Genomic DNA, 22,809 nt, shown 5'->3' on the forward strand with positions numbered 1-22,809 from the left:
CTCTGATACACCCCAATGCCAGGAATCCACTCCCTTTTCATCTTTGCCTCTTCTAGGCTCAGTTCAGTTACTATAGCTTCTGCAAAACCTACACTGAAACTTCCAGCTATTTTTTTTTCTCCATCCTTGCTTTCTCTCAGACTTGACTTGAGTGTGAGCACTTTTTTAGGACAAAACTCCTCCTTTCATAGAATGCTTAGCAAATGGAAGGTGTTTTTAAAGTGTTGAACTGAAATGATTCAGGACTGCTGATTCAAGTCAATTAAGTATTTATTAAGTATCTACTATGTGCTAAGAATCAAAGAGAAAAGACACAAAATGAAATAGTTCCTACTTACACTGTTTTGGAACAGCATGTACATCAGTATGAAATCTATGCAAAGCAATTTTTGGTGGGAGGGCCCAGATCTAGTAAAAAAAAAAAACACAGTTTATTAAAAATAGAGATTCTAGAAGGCAGATATTGGGCTGATGAAGCAGAAAGTCTTTAGTTTAGTCAGCCAACAACTCTGAAACACAAATACTGAGTGCAGTCACAGGAAAAGAGATTGTCCTGAATTTCCCAGGAGCAAAGGTAAGGTTGATTTGATTATCATGCCCTAGGAAAGCAAAGGAAGAAGGAAAGTTAGGAGTAAGTAGATATTAGCAGTGCAGATGCCCAGTCCCTGACTGACTGCTAAATAGAGTCCTAGGGTTCAGGCATTAGAAGTACTTATTATAATACTGTCCCACTTTTATCAAAAGGCTAGCCTCTTTATCACTACTAGAGTAATCTTTTAAAAACAATGCTTTAAGTTGTCACTTCCTTACCCAATCTCCAATGGCTCCCTATCACCTGACATTCAAAGTCCTCTAGCCAAGTGATGACATCTTACTCTATTCTCCAGAATGGGCTTTCTGCTCTCACTAGACCCCCTTCTCCCTATTTTTACCCCCATGTTACCAAAATTATCCTTTCCCTTCCTCTTTAGCTGTGTAAACAGTATGCTTTCTTAAATACCTAAAGGCTCACTTCTTTCAAAACTTATCTAAGGGTGTATGGAAAGAAACCTAGATAGAAAGAATTTTCTTTTTATTTTTATACACAGAATAGCAAGATGGTCATCCATTAAAAGCAAATTTAGATCAGCAAGTCATTTAACTCCATTGCCTTGTAAAACACAAACCAAAAAAAAGTAAATATAACAGACTGACCACCCCAGTGATGGCAATGATTCACCAAGAATGCCAAAATAGCCAAATGAAGGCCTCATATAGATTGATTAGCATCTCTATAAAAGATTCATGGAAACATATGGAAAAGAATAAGATAGAATCAGAGGTATGAATGGATAAGTGGAAAATCTTCACTGGAGGCAATATCTATGTTGATAAATCCATGATCTCATCTAAGGATACAATATAAAACATTATAATTGCACTTATGAGCTCCAATAGCCATATTGAATTTAAAATAAACATACCATTGCTTTTATAAATATCTCAGAACAAGGAGTGGGCAAAGGCTTATTTATATTTATGTGAAAAGCAACCAAAATAAATATATATCTATGTACATTTATACACGTTAAAATAGCTTTAGAAAGCTTGCTTTAAGTGTATTGATTGGCTATCTCCTTGCAAGGTCTTCTCTGTGCCTTTTCTTTCCTCATGGGACTCTAACTTAGGTCTTGAAATTGGAGCCAATTTTCTGACTTAACCTCAAATGTTTTAACTAAAAACTTATTCTCACTGATCTGTTTTTTATTTGGAAGAAAGAAAAAGCTCTTTATAAGAGTGGTCTGATTATGAATATTTGTTATGAGTTTTTTGTTTTTCTTTTATAATGGAGGGAGTTGGGAGAGAGATAAAATAGATTTTTGTTAATTAAAAAAAATTAAATTGTGTTATCTCAGAGTATCCAAGAGAGGACCAGAAACATATTGGCAGCAGGAAATCCACAAGCCTAGAATACATATGTATGGAAGATATCCAACTGGATGATTCTAAACCCATTCCTTTATTAATTTTTCTTCAATCCTTCTAGTATTTCTTGTTTCATCAGTCACAGTGTTCCTCCTTCACAAACTGAAACCTCTTTACATTTTAGGTGGTGGCTTTTGAATTATTCTGGTTGAAAAGTTCACTGCCCTATAGATATTCTAAAGATGAGCTTCTTCATCCTTGGTTCTCAGGCAACAATATAAGACTGGCTCTTACTGGAAATCTTTCAGACTTGACCCACTAAGACTTACAGAACAGGTAATCCATTAGCTTAGTCTGAGTAGCTAAGATCACTACTCCATGCTACAGTGAGATAACATAGGGCTTAGGAAGAGGTAACTCAAGAATTAACTGAATAAACTTAACAATAAAATAATCCTAAAATTGAGACTGCCTTCTACAGGCAATAATAAAACCTGACAACTCTCAATTGCTACTGGTATCCTAATCAAAAACCATTTCTTCTTCTTGGAGGCATGACTCTCTGCTGCTAAAGTTATTGATCCATAGGGAGGCCGAGAATAATGGCTTTAGAGTAAACCATGGACACCAAAATGTCAGAGAGAACTTTGTACTCTTAAGATCAAAAATCTGACCAAGTTTGCTCCAACTTTTTCTTTATTTGATTTCATCATTATGGGAGCTTCCCAGTTTGAAACCTCTTCCACCATTGCAGATGAGCAACTTCCATTAGGGAGTCTGAGTAACTTGCCCCTAGGAATCAAGAGTCAGGACTGGAACCTGTGTCTTTCTCACTCTAAAGTTGGTCCTCTTTCCATTATGCCACAAAAAAAGGGCTTATCTCGGTCAGAAAAGACTGGCCTCTGACATTTATTAATGTTACTCTTAAGAACATAGATTGCAGAGCATGTACTGAATCAGGAGGAAGTAATCCCAATGAGAATTCCCTACATAGCTGCCTTTCATCCCTGCTATGGAGATGTTGTAGGTTTATATACTGTGTAACATATTGGTTAACCCCATTTTCAAGAGGCAGAGTAATAAAAGTGCTCAATAAGTAAAGAGAGCTATTCTGAACAACAAAAACCAGCTGTATATTTATATTGTCCTTCATAGCTACTGAGCTAGTAGTTCAGAGGTTAAAGTCCAACTAAACTTTTTATGCTTGTCTTCCATGCTTTTTTTCATTTACTAACTAATATGATACTCTAGTCATTCAATTCTAACCACAAAATATTGTTTTAGGGAATAGGGAACACATATTGTACCTGTGATTTCCCATAAACAGACACTCTTGGGGAGGAAATTCCCTCTACCAAGGCTGGGTCAGTACCCTTTCTGCTAATTATGATATAGGCTTAGAGTTGCCCGGAACACTGAGAAATTAATTGATTTACCCAGTCTCACACAGGTGTTGGCTTTCAAGACAGTTCCCTATACTTTAGAGTATAGTATAGTAGTATACTTTACACTACCTCCTGAAACTGGAGTTAACCAAAATTTTATGTAGCAAACATACATTGCATATAACACATACTGCACTCCAAATATAGTTGGACTGTTATTGTTTGTCCTTTGTTCTCAAAGAAGACCATGACATATGGGAGGTGATGCCATAACAAGCAAGCAAATTGAGTAAGGGACTCATGGGCTAAGTTACCAGTTTCACTTTTTCCATCAGAGTTCATTGGCCAGTTAAGAATCAGGGCACACAGGGGCAGCTAGGTGGTGTAGTGGATAAAGCACCAGCCCTGGAGTCAGGAGTACCTGGGTTCAAATCCAGTCTCAGACACTAATTACCTAGCTGTGTGGCCTTGGGCAAGCCACTTAACCCTGTTTGCCTTGCAAAAACCTAAAAAAAAAAAAAAAAAAGAATCAGGGCACAACTAGAGATGGCCCTGGATGCAAGGCAATCAGGATTAAATGATTTGCCCAAGGTCATACAACTAGGCAGTGTCAAGTGATTGAGACTAGATTTGAACTCAGGTCCTCCTGACTCCAGGATTGGATCTATCCACTATACTACCTAGCTGCAATGAGGTATATGGCAAAGAATTAGGCAAAAAAAGTGGACCTTCCCTCTAGCAATTGGGCAAGTTCACATGTATACAAGCACAGAAGGCCATGAAAACATTCCCTAACAGAAGTTACATGAATTAAATTCAACAGAATTTAAACACTTATGTTCAAGACATACTGAAAATGCAAGGTAAATACAATATTGTCTACATTCTCTTAGTAGAAAATCATGGATAGAATTTAAAACTATAAGGGACTTGGGACTTAACTGGTGCAATCCCTTGTTTAGAGATGTCACAAGTGAAATTAAGTGATATTCTCAAGAACATGAGTAAGTGACAGAGAGCCAGGATGCTTCCAGGTCTTCTAACCCCAAATCCAATGCTCTTTCTAAAATGCAACACTCTTTATTTATTTCTTCACATTTTTCCAAAGCAAGCTACCCACAGCTCTCTCTCTCTCCTTCACTCCCCATCAGTTTCTATCTCAAATTAAATGTGTGTATATATATATTTTTTTCTCAAATCAAATATACTTGTATATATATATATTCTCATATTAAATGTATTTATGTATATAAATATCCTCACAGAACCTAAGTGTCTTGAGACTAAGAATGTTTGGGGTAGGGGTGGGGAGGAATCTGTATCCCAGGACCTAGAACACTGTCTGGCACACAGTAGATACTTAATATATGCTTACTGAATTATTCAACAGTCCCTACCATCTATCTAGAGGCTCAAAGTCTAGTTGGGGAAATCAATAGGTCAAGTCTTTGCTTTGTCTTTCTAGTTTTCATTGCTCTTGTTCACCTCATCAGAAAAACACTATCCTGCTACATTGGAAATAGAACCATCATCTTCACGACCAAAAAAAAAAAAATCCCTCCAAAACCAAAAAAAATTCCCACCAATTTGAATTCCATGTAATTATAATGATCAAATGTGGTTCCAAAGAAGAAATATGAGAATGTACCTACCTCCTTTCTTTGAAGAAATGGTGGGGCTTTGGATGGGGAAGATGTATAGACTTGTATCAGACTTGACAGATGTATTGTTTGGTTTTGTCAAACTGCCTTCTTCCTCTTCTTTCCTTTTTCTCCTTTGTCATATGAGATGGTTTTCTGAGTGGGGAGGAATAGATGGGAATATGACAATGATATAAAAACAAAAGATAACAATAAAGTTGAAGGGAAAAAGGTTGAATTATCAGTATGATTTTTCACTCCTGCAACTGTGTTTTTAAGATGGTGTTCTACCCTACCTTAAAATGAACTGAAATTGTGCAGTTATTCCCAAGATTGTCTATTGGTTGTTCTCTAGCAACCAAATTACTTGGTGTTCACCTTTTTATAATGAGATAGATAGATAAGGTAGATAGATAGATAGATAGATAGATAGATAGATAGATAGATAGATAGATAGATAGATGATAGATAGATAGATAGATAGATAGATAGATAGATAGATAGATAGACAGACAAACATATAGCAGCTAAGTGGCATAGTATATAAAGCACTAGCCCTGGAGTCAGGAGGACCTGAATCAAATCTGGTCTCAGACACTTAACAGCTGTGAGACTCTGGGTAAGACACTTAATCTTGATTGTCTCAAAAAAATGGAAAAGAATCCCTGATGTAAATGATCCTTTTTGAGACCCCTTTTCAGATCCAATATTAAGAATCTGTGATAATATGGTTCCTCATGATTACCCTTTTCCATGAAATCTGAAGAACATCTTTCCTCTCTATATTTCACAGCAAGAAAAACTATTTCCTTTTTCTCCCTGGACTCCAAATCCTCAACCCTCCCAAACACTACCTGGTGGATCTTCCATCTTTGAATGTTTCCCTTGCATAGCAACCAGGGCTATTTGTCATGGGCATAAAACTGTTTACCTCCCCAATAGGACATCACTATTATTGGTGATTGACCTGGGAGCCAGAAAGACCCCAGATTGCAGGTTTATTTCTGAAACATATTGACTGGGTGAGCATGAATAAATCATTTAAGTTGTCAATGATTTTGGCATTTCTAAGCTTATAAACTACAGAGAGGGTATACACCTGCTTCTTTAGAAGAGAGACAGTGAAAACTCATTTGTAGAGAACTCCTCAATCTCTTAGGATGAGGAGCTAATTCAGTTATCTAGACAGACTTTAGGGCTTCTAAATGTAATCTGCTAGCTGGAGGGAAGGGGCAGTGCAGAAGAGAGATGCAGGAGAGTCAAGAAAGCCAGTTCAGTGTTTCAAATAGTTCATGATATAGAAAAATGTGCACTGGGCTGAGACTCATGACATTGGAGTTCCAGTCTCAGCTATATCATTTACAAGTCACTTCCCATTCTTAGGTTCTCAATTTCTTCATCTGTAAAACAGGAATACTACTGACATTTTCTATCTTATAAGGACATGAGGAAGAGAATCAACCTTCAAGTGCTTTCAAAATTGAGGATGATATTGTTATTATTGTTATTATTTTAATTCTCTTCCTCCTTGGGAAATTTATTTTCCCCTCATTTTTTTTTCTTTTTCCTTCTTTAGTCTTAGCTTCCTGTAGCTCCCTATCTCATAGGGGATGTGGTAGCAAAAAAATACAAGTATTACATAGAAATCTAGTGATTATTCTTATTTGGGCCAAAGGAATCTTATTTCAGGTCTGACCCTGCTTTCAGCTATTTTATATTCTTTATTTGCTTCAGCTTTGCATCTTGGGGTGGCTACCCCATCTCTGTTCTAATGACTTAACAATCAATGGGGTTCATTTATTCTGGCATTTTCCCTGCACCAGTATTAGCTTCTCAGTGGGCTCATTTCATCTACCAAGTAATGATCCCTTGAAAGCTTTTCTATTCTCTATTCCCTTAAAAAAAATTTTTTTTCCAGCTCATTGGCCATTTTAACCACTGTTGAGTCATTTTATCTGAGTCACGGCTGGCTGTGATACAGAGCCCAGCAGAGCTTCCTCAAACTGCACCTGGCTGGGGCAAACTATTGCCAAGGAATATGGACCTCTAGGCTCTAAGCCCATCAATTCGCCATTCAAAGCTGTTAAAATCGAATTGTTTATTAAAAAAAAGAAAGAGGGATAAAAAGACCTCACTTCTTTATTTCTCCCCTTCCCTATTTATCTGTCTCCATCAAGACATCCTTCTTCTACAATGAGTCACAAAATAATAGAATTCTTGAACTAGACAGGCCTTTAGCCTCTACCACTCATCCTCAGAACATCCTATGAATCAGTCTCCCACCCCCATGAGGATTGAAACAGTTTGGCTTATGTAAGGTCTTCCCATCCTGTTTGGTAAATACCTGCCATAACACTTCTACCTTTGAATCACTTCCTTCTTTGAAGGAGTAAATTGTCCCAAAGACCAGAAACAATCCCAAATGTTCTGCTTTTCAGATATGAAAAGGATATCATCTATCCACCTATAAGTTAAGTGAGTGGGGATAGGTTGTCATGAACCATTTACATTCTGTGTGCCCCCCTGCTAACCATTGGCAGGAATTGAGTGGGAGATCACAAGATACAGGCCCTGGGGACCCGGTACAGATGGTGAACCTCAGGAGTGCAAACTGCCTCAAAAAAGGAAAAGAAGCAAAGATAAGGCCCGCCAACTTCACTATTATGCCAAGGGGTCTGCCCTGTGTAACCCACAGGGCAGCTATGTGGTAGAAATGGATAGAGTGCTAGGCTCGAAATCAGGAAGACCATCTTCATGAATTTAAATCCAACCTCAGACATTTCCTAATTGTGTTACTCTGATCTGAGAAAGTCACTTAACCCTGTTTGCCTCAGTTCCTCAGCTGTAAAATAAACTGGAAAAAGAAATGACAAACCATTCCTGTATCTTTGTTAAAAAAAAAAAAAACACCAAGTGGGGTCCCAAAGAGTAGGACAAGACTGAAATGACTGAATCAGAGAATTGTCAAAACTTCATGCCTCATTAGATGGGAGAAGTTACATATCAAAATTCTAGAACTCAGAGGACACACCTATAGCAAGCAACTTTACAGGATAGCTAGGAAGGCTTAGCTTTTCAAAGTTGACTTTGACTGAACAAAGATAACTGTACAGATTCTAGAATTGAACCCTAAAAGAGTCCTTTGGGATTATCTATTCTCCCTTCCTCAATTTACAGAAGAGTCAACTCAGTCCCCAAGAGGTATGATGATGATGGTCTTCATTCTTGAAGACTGATATCAGGGGGTGATGCCACAACAAGTACATGAATAGGATTTAAGTGAGGAGGTGCTGTTTTAAGTCACCACTCTCACTTTCTCCTTAAGAGTCATCTGGTTTCAGTGGCCAGATAGACAACAGGATGATAGGAGATGACCTTGGCTACAAAGCAGTCAGGATTAAGTGACTTGCCCAAGGTCACACAGCTAGCAACTGTCAAATGTCTAAAGGTACATTTGAACTCAGGTCCTCCTGACTGTAGGGCTGGTGCTCTATCCACCTAGCTGCCCTAAAGCAAATAAAATATATATGACTTGCCCAAACGAACCCCAAGTAGTAAGTGTCAAATGTCTGAGATCAGATTTGAATTCAGGTCCTTCTGACTCCAGGACCAGTGCTCCACCTAGCTGCCCAAGATCACCCAAATGACCTTTAGTAATGGAACAGAATTCAAACTCCTATCTTAACTTCAAGGCTTCAGCAGTATTATTCATCATTTTAATGATCACTATACCAATTGTTATATGGGATACAGTAATGGTTAAAACACATTCCCTACCCTCAAGAAGCTTACAGTCTAATGTGAGAGTTAAGATATATAGATATACAAATGTTATTAGATGAGAAATTACTCTAGAGCTACAATGATTACTCAAAGCAGTAGAGCATCATAAGCATTCAGAGATCACTTGTGTGCATTGAAGGAAGCAGAAAGGTTCATGAATGGAGGGCTCATCATTTGCATGTGTCCCTTGAGAATGGACAGCATATTAAAAGGCAGAAGCAGAAGGGACAGGAAGGCTAAGCAAAGTAGAGGAAACCTCAGGAACCTAAGGAAAGGTGAAAGACGTAGGCAAATTTGATGAGAGGATATGAAGGGTAATGTAGGCATTCTCTCCAATGATGCAAATTATCATCTTGCCCCACCTGGCCATCCTATGACATTTGCAATAGAATGAAAGTCCTAAGAGAAGAGATTGAGACATTTTTCTATTAGATCCCCAGGACTAAGCAGAGAGACTGGCACATGTGTGGGTTTTAATAAATGACTGATTAATTTTTTAAATGGAAACAACATGAAATAGTCAATACCAAGATTTAGAAGCAGAAAGGATATTTTACAACCACATTATTTTAATGATAAGAAACTGGAGGCATAGAGAGAGGATTTGGATTCCTTTAGCTTACTTAGGAAGTAGTAAAAATTAGAATTGATATTTGAATCCACCAAATTGAAAAGGGTCATGAATGCCAGACTAAGGAATTTTACTTCTTTTCAGCAGGCCATCAAATGGTAGATGATGTAATAGCAACTTCTCTTTATTTTGGTAGTGGTATGTAGGACAGACTCCAAGCAGGAGGGCTAAGGAGAGATTACTTTAATAGCCTAATCATGAGATAAAATAAGGACCTATTTAACAATGTTAGAAGTGAGATAGCTAGAATTGTAGAATTGACTGAAGTGATTCTAATGGATAGGGTGCCCCAGAAGGAGTCAAGAAGACTCATCTTTCTAAATTCAAATTTGGCCTCTGACACATTAGTTGTGTGACCCTGGGCAAGTCACTTAACCCTGTTAGCCTCAGTTTCCTCACCTGTCAAATGAGCTGGAAAGGACATGGCAAACCCCTCCTGTATCTCTGTCCAGAAAACTCCAAACAGAATTATGAAGAGCTTGACATGACTGAAATGACTCAACAACAACAACAGAATTGACAGAACTTGCTTGATTAGATGGGAGGGGAAGTGACAAATCAAAACTCTAGTATTCGCATGATATTCAACAAGCAACTGTACAATATCCCTGGGAAAGCTTAACTTCTTACAGCTATGAAACCCTTTCCTCAAATCAAAGCATGAAGCAATGCCATTTAATAGACAGAAGCAGTCAATTATTTCAAAGAAGCATGAAAGAGAATCACGTGTGAATCTTCTGTCAACCTCAGTGAAGTTGTCCCTTTGTCAGGATGGTCTAAGCTGAGACCCAAAGGAAAGAAGTGATTAATCTCAAATCATACCACAGAACCCAGCTCTGGTACCCTATAATCTTTTTTTCTTTTTTTAGGTTTTTGCAAGGCAAACGGGGTTAAGTGGCTTGCCCAAGGCCACACAGCTAGGTAATTATTAAGTGTCTGAGACTGAATTTGAACCCAGGTACTCCCGACTCCAGGGCTGGTGCTTTATCCACTGCGCCACCTAGCTGCCCCCCTTTTTTTGGTACCCTGTAATCTTAATCCTAATTCATTACATGTCTAGGTTTGAAATCCTTTCAGGATTTTCATTTCCAAAGGGGCTAAACAAGACAAGCTCTAGGATTTAGAGATCTCAGAGCTCTCCTTCTTAGGAACCAATGTGCAATTTACGATCAATAGTAGCATTTGGGCTTATGGAACCCTCCTATCCCAATTGACATTTGTAAAGGGCTACGCTTTCCTCTCCCAGTCCTTTCCCATAACTTATTCCACCATTAAGAGGTGCCTATTCATCACCCCATTCTTTCTACATCTCCCTCCCAAAAAAACCCCACCTTTTCCCTTGCAGGGCAGAGCCAGATTTGAGAACTTGGTCTTCTTTGCAATGGTTGCTATTCATTGCAATAGAGCAATAAATTACAACTTTACCAAAAAATCTCTTAGTAGCCAGTTTCACCACTTTTTACTATCTATTGCATAAATCTTCCTTTCTATTATACAATTTCACCTTGACTTTCAAAATGCAATAACACAAAAATACCTCTAAGTTTCATTCTTCCAATAAAAAAAAAAACAGCAGACCCTAACATTTTCCTCACAGACAACAGGGTAAATTAGACATGGAAAGGTCCTTAGAAATCTCCTTATACTATATTCTGAAACTGAAATCTAGGAAATTTAACTGACTTGTCCAAGGTCACTGAAGTTGACTTTCATCCTTTCCCTGTCTCAATCCCAAACCATTATCTGTGTTCTGTGACTTCTATGTAAAACTCAAGTAGTTTTTATTCCTAAAATCATGAATTTGGAGAGTGAAAGAACCTTAGAAGCTAAACTCATCCAGCCACTATATTTTATAAATTAAGAACTGAGGTATAGCATGCTTGTCCAAGGTCACATAGTTAATTACAGTCAGAATTCAAACTCAGCTCTCTGATTTCCAATGTAGCCATTTTCACTGTCTCATGGCACTGCCCTGGAAAAAACTTCTATAAGCAGAGGCAAGTATACCATAAGAGTAATACCACTACTCTTATTTTGAAACAGTCATTTAGATTCCAATGTTTATGTCCCTGGTCCTGTCACTTACCAGCTGTGAGAACTTGGGCAAACCATTTCCTCTTTTTTTCCTCAATAAGACAATGGAAACCAAAGTTCACTCCTGGATCCGATAATCTATGATCTCAAATGAAAGCTAGAAAAGGTAACTAGAAGGCAGGACCATCAGTTTCATAATCATCCTATTTCTCTATACGGTGGAGGATAAGAAATTCTATCAGATGAATTGGGCCAGAAGTAAAATGCTCTTTGTTGCATCACTGTTTCCAGAAGCTGCCTAGACTAAATATTTGGAAATCCTGTTCATTTAAGCAAAATGGATTTCTCCAACTCTATTTCCTTTTGGGTTTCCTTAGATGACTTACAAATCTAATCAGAAGCAGAGGAAAACAGGTTGCCTTGAAGTTAGAGGAAGGTTGCTCTGCTGCAATGATAGGAAGTTGGCCAGTGACTCAGGGAGGGGAGGAACTGCCAGCTGGGTACTTTTATTATTATTATTATTATTATTTTTTAAAGACTTAAGACTCATATGAATAGAATCAGTCCCTAATTAAACCTCCCACATGCAGATCCTTGATGGATGGCCTGAGCTTCTCCATGAATTCCATTCCACTTGTTCTTTAGGGGGTACCCTTTAAAGACCTCCCTCCTTTCAAGGTTCCCCTGGATATACAATTAGCATGATGGGGCAAATGTACACAGTGTGATTTGCTTCAACTCTCACCCCCAGAACTTCCTTTACAATGATCCTAAAATGAGTTTCCCAGGAGCCTGCCTTAGCTGCAATCTACAAAAACCAAAGAAAAATAAAAAAAAAAAAAAACAACCCTACTCATGAGGAAGGGTCTTCTAAATGACTGTTTTCAAGTATTTGGAATCTAAATGACTATTTTCAAAATCTCTCCTCTGTCAGGAGAAAAGAATCAATGTATTCCATTGTTCCTCTAACAATGGAAACAGGAGTAAATGCTGAAAATTCAGAGAGATAGATTTAGGTTTCCCTGTCAGAATAAACTTCCTAGCAAAAAAAAGCTGTCCAAATAGACTGGTCTGCCTTAGAAGGTGGTGGGTTCTCCATCCTTTATCTAAGCAGAAGGTGATGATGATGTCTTTCCTGTGTTCTGGAAGAAAGTTTATGACTACTTGATTGATTTGCCATAGTGGGGATTTCTTTTCTTTTATTTTTTTCCCTTTCTTTGCATTCTCTGAATTTAGCAAACAAACAATAAATAATAGAGACCAGAGCCACCTGTTTTTTTTTCCAATGGGAAATATCACAGGCAACATTTTTCCTGAGGCAAACACTTACCAACACAAACCAGGACCTTAGTTCTAATTCTCCAAAGGAGGCAGCAAGGTGTTCAGCAGTGGATAATCAGAAGGATCTGATTTCATCTAGTCCCAGACATTTACTAGTTGTGTGACCCTGGACAAGTCACTTATCCCTGATTGCCTCTCCCCCCAAATAAATTGATAAAGACTAATTCTCCACAAAGGGAGGATTCGATCTGGATGACAGTCAGCAGCCTTCAAACTTTGATTGAGATGGGGGGTGGGGGGAATACCAGAACAGGAGTTGAATTTTAGTATTAAAGAAAAAAGAAATTTTGATTTCTGTTCAGAGTGTTCTTTCTCTGGCCTGAGCTGGGATCGAATGTGTCTTGGTGGTGGTATGCGCCCCCGGCTTGGGTCGGCTGCGTGATCTCAAGCAGCTGTGGCTCTGCCAGCTGTTGGCCTGCGCAGCGAGCACTGAGTCACCCCAGCGACAGCTTCCACGTCAGTGACACCTCCTCCTTCACCTGGGCCAGAGAAGAGGCGGGATCCTGTACCTGGCCTTGAAGCCGATCACCAAACCAAAGTGTGGGGGGGGGGGGCAGGGGGGGGTTCAAGGATGACGACTCGCACAGCGAAGTCTCCCCCTCCCCCACGAAAATCCGGCCAACTTCGCCAAGCGAACCCCGAAAAAGAGAGAGAGAGAGAGAGAGAGAGAGAGAGAGAGAGAGAGAGAGAGAAAGGAAGTGGCTCTGCTCCGGCTCCCAGAGGTGTCTGCTTTGGAAGCTGATCCAGGACCTTGGAGAAAGCAGATGGAGCCCCCAACCCAACTGGGGCAGTGCGGGAGTGGGGGGGGGGTCATGGACGGGGTCTCTGGCCAAACTTGCAAAGGGGGGGAGGGAAGCAAGGCACCCCCCCCCCAAGGCAGAGGCTTATGCCTCCAGCCCGGGGGGGCAGGGGCACTCCGGAGCGCAAGCCCAGTTACCCCATATTCTGCTCTTTCTCCTGCTGCCCCCCACCTTCTCCTAACTCACCACCTCCTCGACAGTCTCAGTATTGGGGGGGGCATATCGAATTCCCGCGTTGACCGGATTGTGCAGAGACCACCCCTTTATCCCTACAGACCCCTACCACCTTCTTCTACATCCCCCCACGGTCCTATGGGGATCCCACAGAGCTCCCCGACAGCGCGGAGTTCCTACGGGGACCAGCCCCCCCCATCCCCTCAGGACCCCTCTGAGACCTTCAGCCCCCCGGGCGCCCCCCGCCCAACTTCCACCGGCCTCTCCCGGCTCTGCCCTCGACCCCCCATTCCCACGTGTCCCGCGGGAGACCCCCCCCATCCCAGGTACCACTAGCTGGGCCGGCCAGGTCCGCCTCGGCTCCCGCTCGCCCCAGCCCCCCGCAATGCGCCGCGCTGGCCGCGGGCCCAGGGAGCCGGCCCGGGCTGCGGCGGCGGCCAGCCCTCCTTACCGCGGCGGGCTGGCCCGGCTGGCCCGGCTGGCCCGGCTGGCCCGGCTGGCCCGGCTGGCGGCTCCCACGGCCGCGGCGAAGGCGGCCCCAGGCTCTCCCGAGGCGCAGCGCCCGCGAGCCCGGCTGTCAGTCCGCCCCGCCGGAGCCGGGCTGCGCACGCGCCTTGCCCGCAGCCCTGTTCGCAGGAAGCCAGGCCGGGCAGGAAAGGAGGGCTGGGGAGGGAGGAGGGCCGGCGAGGAGATGGGCTGCTGTCACGTGGTGGGGGAGGGCCGGCCCCGGAGGCCGGGGCTCACCTGCGGAGGTGTCCGCGCCCGCTCGCCGCTCCTTCTCCCCCTCCTCCTTCCCGACACCGGCCCTCGCCTTTCGGGCAGTCTCCAAGTGCCGTCGTTTAAACCACCGCAAGAGAGCAGACACTGACCTTGAAGCCAGGGAGACATGAGTTCAAATGCTGCCAAAGTCACTCTCTAGTTGGGTAACCCTGGCCAAATCACCTCATCTATTTGTGTTTCAGCTTGCTCATCTGCAAAATGGGGGGGGGGGGTCCTTAAATAGTCAGAAGGCTAGGTGGCTCAGTGGATAGAGCCCCAGCCCTGGAGTCAGGAGGACCTGAGTTCAGACACTTAATAATCACCTAGCTGTGTGGCCTTGGGCAAGTCACTTAACCCCACTGCCTTGCAAAATCCTAAAAAAAAAAGTCATAAGGCTTCCCACCTTCGATTGTTCTACTTCAATCCAATCTCTTCCTTCCTCCCTTTTTTAGCTGCAGGTAGATGATACAGTGGATTGAGCACTGACCTTGGAGTCAAGAGGACAGGAGTTCGAATCCCACCTCGAATACTTGACACTTTATCTTGATTGCCTCCCATCCGCAGCCATCTTCTGTCATCCTGATTCATCTCTGGAGGACAAAGTGAGGCTGGGGATTTAGCACAGCACACCCTCACTCAAATCCAATTCATGTGCTTGTCATGACATCACTACCCTGATGATAGGATCTTTGAAAATAAAGAACAGCCCCTCTCTCTCCCACCATGAGAGAGGTGTGTCATTCTGTTAAAGAGATCTTAATAAAAACCATTTTAATCACTCTGGAAAAAAATGAAAATGAAGGAAAAGCATTATTATTATCAACAAAACTATGGATCCCTGCCTTTACCTGAAAGAATTGTCTTTGACCTATTACCCCTCATCTACATATCCCTAATTACCTCATCTCTGCTCTCTGAGTTATTACCCTTATCCACATATATTTAAATTATCTCATCTTTCTGCCCCTTTAGAAGTTCATTCCTCAAAGAATTGCTTGTCTTCCTTTGGAAGGCCAGCCCTGCCTGGGAGAACATGATCCACAAATGACCTCTCATTCCTATATCCTTCTTTACTGTTTTTCCTCTTATAAATCACTCTCTCCTTTAACTTCTGCTGATGACAATACTTAAATAAACCTTTTTGTTCCTAAAATGTCTTCTTCTTCATTCAGTCTTTCATATAAATTCATGTTCTACCCAGATCTTCAGCCTGCTACAGTTTTCCCTGGCATCAATAATGCCTTTCTTCAGGATGATGCCCATTCCAGAAAAGTTCAAAGAACTAGAAACTTCTTCACCTCTTGAATGTCTATAAAACCCAGCTCAAGATCACTTTCTCCAGAGGAAATCAATCTTCCCCACTGACTTTACTCTAATTTTACCTCTCTGACATATCATCTGGGGTTTCTAAAGGGCAGGTGCTACTCTTAGTTCCTAGGGTATCCCATGGGTGTCTTCTAATACTACTGCTCCAGAGTCTCCACTAGTATTGTTATTGAGTTGTGTCTGATTCTTAGTATTGCTATTTGGAGTTTTTTTGGCATAGATTCTAGAGTGGTTTGCCATTTTCTTCTCCAGTTCATTTTTCACAGATGAGGAAAGTGAGGCAAACAGGATTAAGAGACTTATCCATGGTCACACAGCTAGTAAGTATCTGAGACTGAATTTTAACTCAGGAAGATGAGTCTTCCTGATTCTAAATTCTCTGTGCCAAAAATTGTCTGTGTTAGAAGTACAAAGAGAAAATTGGAAGTCCCTACTAGGGAGAGAAATAGCATGTATACATGTAAGTAAATATAAAATTAATTATAATATAATATGGAGAGACAAATTAGAAAAATACAACTTTGTCTAGGAGGTTTGTATTTGGATTAGCTTTAAAGAAAGCTAAGAATTCAAAGACAGTGAGGTGAAGAGGCAATGGGAGATAATAGACAAATGGGCAATGGGCAATGGGCAAAGACTGGTTCTTGGAAGAATGTTATAGGTAAAGAACAACAAATATGCCAATTTGGATTGTAATAGAGGGGGCATAAAGGAGACCAATGACTGCTCAAATCAGCTGGAGCCAGATTTCAAAGGGCTATAAATACCAAATATGTATTTGATTTCAGAGACTATAGGGAGCTATTTGTGTTTTTTTTTGACTAGAGGGGTGATGAGGTCAGTCATTTTTTAATGTCTTTGGCAGATTTGTCGAGGATGGATTCATAAGAAAAGACCTAAGAGACAGGCCAATTAATGACTTATTACATTAGTCTAGGGGAGAAGCAATGAAAGCCTGAAGTAGGATGTTGTTTGAATGATCAAAGAGAACAGGTCAAATGGATACTTCTCTCTAATCTATTTATTAAATAACAGGGTTTATTCAAGTTATCTACATTCGAGTTATCTACATTGGTCAGCAGAAATGGGGCCTGATGACTATGTATCTCCTAAACCTAAATATAAAAGATTTTATCATAAATTTCAGAATAGAGATGCATTTCACAATAAAAGAGATATTCATAAATGATAAACAATTTGGAGTGCATAAAATTGAAAATATTTTGCATATAGAGTTAATTAGAATAAGAAATTGTCACATGGTTCAAATCTTTTGCATCCAAAATCTCTGATAAATGTATATCCAAAATATATTAAGATTTGACAAATTTGAGATCAAGAGCTATATCCCCAAAGGATAAATTTATTTTTATTTTTTTTTAGGTTTTTGCAAGGCAAATGGGGTTAAGTGGCTTGCCCAAGGCCACACAGCTAGGTAATTATTAAGTGTCTGAGACTGGATTTGAACCCAGGTACTCCTGACTCCAGGGCCGGTGCTCTATCCACTACACCACCTAGCCACCCCTAATAGGATAAATTTTCAGAGAAAAATAGAAATCATTAAAAATCATATGAAAAATACTCTAAATCTCTAAAACAAAAGAAATACAAGTTAAGCAATACCAAGGCTTTATTTCTCTAATACCTCTTCTGGAGTCTCTAGGAGGTAGTTGAAATTCTTGGTTCCTTTTGGTTCTTTTGGATGGTTTCTCCCAGTATTATTGCTCACTAGCTCCATTAGTATTCTTCCCATTAGTGTTCACCAAGTAGATAAAATTAGCTTTAAAAAAGTGAAAGTTGGTGCAGCTAGGTGGCGTAGTGGATAGAGCACCGGCCCTGGAGTCAGGAGTACCTGGGTTCAAATCCAGTCTCAGACACTTAATAATTACCTAGCTGTGTGGCCTTGGGCAAGCCACTTAACCCCATTGCCTTGCAAAAACTTTAAAAAAAAAAGTAAAGGCATTTATCAAGATAGCATAGTAACTAAAAAACATTCTCCCTGATAAACCTTGAATGCACTGTCCACCAAATATATTCAGTCCATGAGAAAAATAGGCATCGAAAACATAGTAAAATGGTAGAAAGACAGCTGACTCTTCCAGAAAGACAGGACCTATGTTCTTTCTCTTCTTGAAGAATCCCCACAAAAATTGTATGAACTGATACAAATTGAACAGAATCAAAAAAATGATTTGTACAAGGATCCCAATAGCAAAAAGGAATACAATGCTGAAAAGACATCAGGATTCTGGGGAATATAGTAAAGTTTATCAACAAAATGATTGTGTAAACAATATTCCATACCCAAAGCTCCCCTTCTACAACAAAAAGAGAAGTTTTTTTTTTCACTTTTCAAATGATCTATTGTGGGAACACAGGCTATTCTAACAGACTGCCACCTGGAGATCTCAGGAGCTGGCACGACGCCCTGAAAGATAAGGTTCGCTGAAGTCCTTGGGAGCTGGACATTTTGCCCCACTGACCAAGGGCACTAGACACAGCTGTGTTTTACCACCTCCCCCCTAACATGCCCCCTTATCCTGTAACGCAAGACACTGCATATACACCCTACTTGTGCATCCCCCCAATTCCCTCATTATTCTTTGTTCTACCCCAGAAGACCTAACAGTATATATATATAATAGCTAAGCAGTAATAAAATTGAGCTGGAAGCATAAGGCAGTAGTGGCTTGACTCCTTATTCTCAGCTCCCCTCCTGGAGGGAGGTCACCGCTGTGGGCCCCAAGGAAACAAGCCACAACAATCTATTAGTAACATTCTGGTACTGGTTTGAAATAGGCATTATGGAAATGCTATTCCCCCTACTTTTGAGTTCAGGTTTGGTCACTCATTCAGTTGAAAGGTAATACCTTTTACTGCTTGTTTTGTTTTTTTAGATTATATTTTTGTAGTTTCTCTCTATATTATTATTTACTCATCTCCCTCTTCAATAGCTCAAACACATCTTATGTGAAAGCTCTCTTAGGGAATGAGCTGTATTTTTTTTTTTAAATAACTAGGTTATAGGGGCGGCTAGGTGGCGTAGTGGATAAAGCGCCAGCCTTGGAGTCAGGAGTACCTGGGTTCAAATCCAGTCTCAGACACTTAATAATTACCTAGCTGTGTGGCCTTGGGCAAGCCATTTAACCCCGTTTGCCTTACAAAAACCTAAAAAAAAAAAAGAAATAACTAGGTTTTTATTTTAAAATTTTGGTCAACTTTTGCTTAATAATAATAATAATAGCTAGTATTGAAATGTGTCTACTATGTGCCAAGACACTCTGCTGTTTTACAAATATCTCATTACCCTCATAAAAACTCTATGAGGTAGGTGCTATTATTTTCTCCATTTTATAGATGAGGAAAATGAAACGAAGAGATTGAGTGACTTGCCCAAAGTCACACAATCTGTGTCAAAAAGCCAGATCCAAGGGTCTATCCCAAAGGATCACTCAGCTGCCTCTGAAGTTAGTAGTAAAAATATATAATCTAAGTCAAAGACGAACATTATTTCTCAAAAAATCATAATTGTTGCTGAATCAACAGCAATGAAAAGGTGTATGGGGACATAAACAGGTTACAACATATCACTATGAAATGACACCATAAAAGATCTCATCTAGGTCATATATGAGTTGAAAAAGAAGTGAGATGATTATGTATCAAGATTTCTGGGCTGGGAGGCTAGGTAGTGCAGCCCATAGAGCACAGACCCTGGAGTCAGGGGAAACTGAGTTCAAATTCAGCCTCAGACACTTAATAATTACCTAGCTGTGTGGCCTTGGAAAAGTCCCTTAACCCCATTGTCTTGCAAAAAGCCAGGAAAAAAAAAAGGTTGCTGGACAAAAGAATGTCAGAATCCAGGAATTGTGAAAAGAATCAAAGAAATGACTCCATCATTTGGATGGAAACTTTATGGGGGATTTGAGGAAAGATGGGGACAATGATTGCAAAATATGACAAATAGTGGTTGAGTGGGGATTGATTTATACTGTTGATAGGGAAATACAGATACCAATGAGCTCTATTCAGTTGGGTTATTTTTCAGTCATGTCCACTCTTCGTGATCTCTTTTAAGGTTTTCTTAGCAAAACTATTGTAGTGGTTTGCTATTTTCTTCACCAGCTCATATTACAGATAAGGAAATAAACAGGTTGAATGACTTGCTCAGAGTTACACAGCTAGTAAGTATCTGAGGTCAAATTTGAACTCAAGAAGCTCAGTCTTTCTGACACTAGGCTATATCCTTTGACAATTTGTCAATTGGGGAATGATCATATTCTTATTTGACAAAGTTCTTTGGATATTTTTCTATATCTATGAAATATTTGCCCCCAATTCTCGGCTTTCCTTCTAATCTTGGCTATGTTGATTTTATTTGTACGAGAACTTTTTTAATATAAACGAAATTATCCACTTTATTCCTCATTTGCTTTCTATCTCTAATTTATTCATTAATTGTTCTCCTAATCATGAGTCTGATACGTTTTAAGTTCCATGTTCTTTTAATTTTCTTGTGATATCTTCCTTTATGTTTAGGTCATACAAACTTGATAGTTATTAATCTGTTCCCTCAGCACACACTTCCCCATCCCATTGTCCAAGAGATGAAGTCATTGAACCTTTAGTCAAATACCTCACACAAAACACACCTTTAACTACAAAACAATGTATCCCTACCTTAGACTGAAAGGATTAAGTCTTGACCTACCACCCCTCATTCACATATTCCTAATTACCTCCTCTCTGCTCCCTCCATTTACTGCCCTCATCAACATATACCTGATTTATCTCATCTTCCTGACCCTTTAAAAATTCAGCTCACTCAGTTGAGTTGCTTGTCTTCCTTGAAGCTAACCCACTCTGGGGGGAGTGTTATCCTCCTCCCTCATGCCCTTCTTTTCTCTGGGGAGCAAGAACCCCAAACTCTCCCACTCTCTTATCCATGCAACTAAACTCTCGTGATCCCAATTCCATACAGCTAGGTCCAAATTAATCTAAATCCAGGCACTGTCTCATGGCTGTTTTTCTTTCCTTTTTCCTTTATCCCCCTTTCTTAGCTGTTCTCTTCCTTTCTTAAATTTACTAATTTCTTAATAACTCATTTTCTTTACTTGTTAAAAGAATTTAACCTGTGAGCTTTTTGTAGCAACTTGTGATTTCCTCACTTAAGAGAAACACATCTGTCTCTCAGATATTTCCACCCTGCTGCTTTGGCAACAATACATTTTGACTTATTTTGGTACATGGTTGGTCTATGCCCGATTTCTGCCAGATTGCTTTCCAATTTTCCCAACAATTTTTAACAAATAATGAATTCTTATCCCCCAAACTTAAATCTTTCCATTTGTCAAACACAAGATTACTATCATCTTTTATTACTGGGTATCATATATCAACTCTTTTCTACCCTTCTCCCTTTCTATTTCTCATCAAGGACCAGATAGTCTTATTATATTTCTGTGACTTATAGTTTGAAGTCTGGTATTGCTGAGCTTCCTTCCTTTACATTTTTTCATTGGTTTCTTTGAAATTCTTTGTCTTTTGTTCTTTCAAATTAATTTTGTTATTTTTTTCTAACTCAGGAAAATAATTTTTAGTAATTCAATTTGGATAGCATTGAATAATTGATGAGTTAAGTTTAAACTGTCATTTTTATTATATAGGCTTTATTTACTGACAAACAATTAATGAAATTAATTATGAAAATTATGAAAACTGACTATTTGAAGAATATTTTCTAAATATATTCATGTAGTTCTTGAGTATGTTTTGACAGATATACACTCAGGTATTTTATATTGTCTACAGTTAATTTGAGTGGGATATCTCTTGCTATTTCTTCTTGCAGAGTATATAAAAATAGTGATGATTTATATAGGTTTATTTTTGGTAATGATATTGTTTCAACTACTTTTTTTATTTGAATCTTTAGGATTTCCCAAATATATCACATTATCTTCAAAAAGAGATTCTTTATTACCTCATTTCCTCTTCTTGTTTTTTCAATTTTTCCACTTTTTATTGTTAGTGCTAACATTTCTAAAATGATATTGAATGATATAGGTGATACACAATGTAGTTTCCCTGTTGACCTCTTAAATTAAATCTATTTTAGTTTTATCTTTATTTGACATTATGATTGCTACCAAACTTTTTTTTTTACATCAACTGAGTGAGCTGAACTTTTAAAGGGTCAGGAAGATGAGGTAAATCAGGTGTATGTTGATGAGGGCAGTAAATCAGAGAGCAGAGAGGAGGTAATTAGGGAAAGGTGAATGAGGGGTGGCAGGTCAAAGACTTAATCTTTTCAGTAAGGTTAGGGATACATTGTTTTGTTGTTAGAGGTGTGTTTTTTGTAAGGTATAATAAATTCTACTCCAGCTCTTTAACTCTATGTGCAGTTTTCAATTTTTTAATTGTATTTCTTATAAAAACACATTGTTGGATTCTAATTTTTAATCCATTATCCCATCTATTTCTCTTTTTATGGGTAAATTCATCCTATTAACATTCAAAGTTATAATTACTAGTTGGGTAGTTCCTTCCATCCTAATTTCCCTAGCTATCCCTCTCACCTTGTTTACCCTGTGCTTCCTTCCTCATCTCATTTACTTTACCTTCCCATATTTTCATCTACGCATCCCTGAAAGAGTTACTCCCTTATCCTTCCCCCCAGCCACCTAATTCTTAATCTATATAACCTTTTATATTAAATCCCTCCCTTATCTTATCCTCTTTTTCTTTTTAGTTATGTTTCACATTCTCAACATTTTTTTATTCTTTTGATTTTGCTTTCTGATTTATGTCTTTTTTTGTTTTTGTTTTTATTTTTTGCAAGGCAATGGGGTTAAATGGCTTGCCCAAGAGGCCACACAGCTAGGTAATTATTAAGTGTATGAGGTCGGATTTGAACTCAGGTACTCCTGACTCCAGGAGTACCTGGGTCACCTAGTCGCCCTGCTTTCTAATTTCTTTATGTCTTATAATGTCTTTAGCTTCTTATCTAGTTTTCAAGGAGTTTATTTTCT

The 22,809-nt window shown here is 39.5% G+C and overlaps 1 protein-coding gene across 6 annotated transcripts in view; it reads right to left on the reverse strand.

Moving 5' to 3' along the window:
• Positions 1-14,194, reverse strand: part of KIAA0513 (KIAA0513 ortholog) — a 66,618-nt gene extending 52,424 nt beyond the window's left edge. For 4 of the 6 annotated variants that reach the window (XM_074201886.1, XM_074201890.1, XM_074201888.1 and 1 more), the window contains exons 1-3: positions 14,145-14,194; positions 4,943-5,086; positions 339-408 (exon numbers count right to left, since the gene is read on the reverse strand). The gene's annotated coding sequence lies outside the window, so the exon portion shown is untranslated. Of the gene's footprint in view, positions 1-338; positions 409-4,942; positions 5,087-9,743; positions 13,782-14,144 lie in introns of those variants that run through there. The other 2 variants (XM_074201887.1, XM_074201896.1) reach the window with 2 other exon arrangements.
• Positions 14,195-22,809: the final 8,615 nt, after the last annotated feature.

The sequence above is a fragment of the Macrotis lagotis genome, chromosome 1, assembly GCF_037893015.1.
Source record: "Macrotis lagotis isolate mMagLag1 chromosome 1, bilby.v1.9.chrom.fasta, whole genome shotgun sequence".
Classification (NCBI taxonomy): domain Eukaryota; kingdom Metazoa; phylum Chordata; class Mammalia; order Peramelemorphia; family Peramelidae; genus Macrotis; species Macrotis lagotis.